The sequence below is a fragment of the Cariama cristata genome, unplaced genomic scaffold (genome assembly GCF_000690535.1).
Source record: "Cariama cristata isolate BGI_N322 unplaced genomic scaffold, ASM69053v1 scaffold28183, whole genome shotgun sequence".
NCBI classification, from domain to species: Eukaryota; Metazoa; Chordata; class Aves; order Cariamiformes; family Cariamidae; genus Cariama; species Cariama cristata.
In genome coordinates this window covers 8,877-9,149 of record NW_009609400.1, presented here as the reverse complement: position 1 = coordinate 9,149, position 273 = coordinate 8,877, and positions in this window count along the sequence as shown.

Here is a 273-nt window from a genome sequence, read left to right as displayed (position 1 = left end):
CTTTGCCACATCAAATTTTTTTTTTTTTTTTTTAAAGACTCATTAGAAGAGACAGATCTTGCTTCTTTGGTTGGTTCTGCCAGAGCTGCTCATTCCCAGCTTTATAGCCCAGACCCTCCTCAGCCAGGTGACATCTCAGCTGGGGTGGGCACTGCTCTCGTGTCCCCCTGCCATGGCTGAGCCCTCCCTGTCTCATCACATCTCCGTCGGACCGAGCTGAGCTGCCCAAGCTGCGCGGGAGCTCAGCCCCTGCCCCTCGCCCTCGCCACGCGG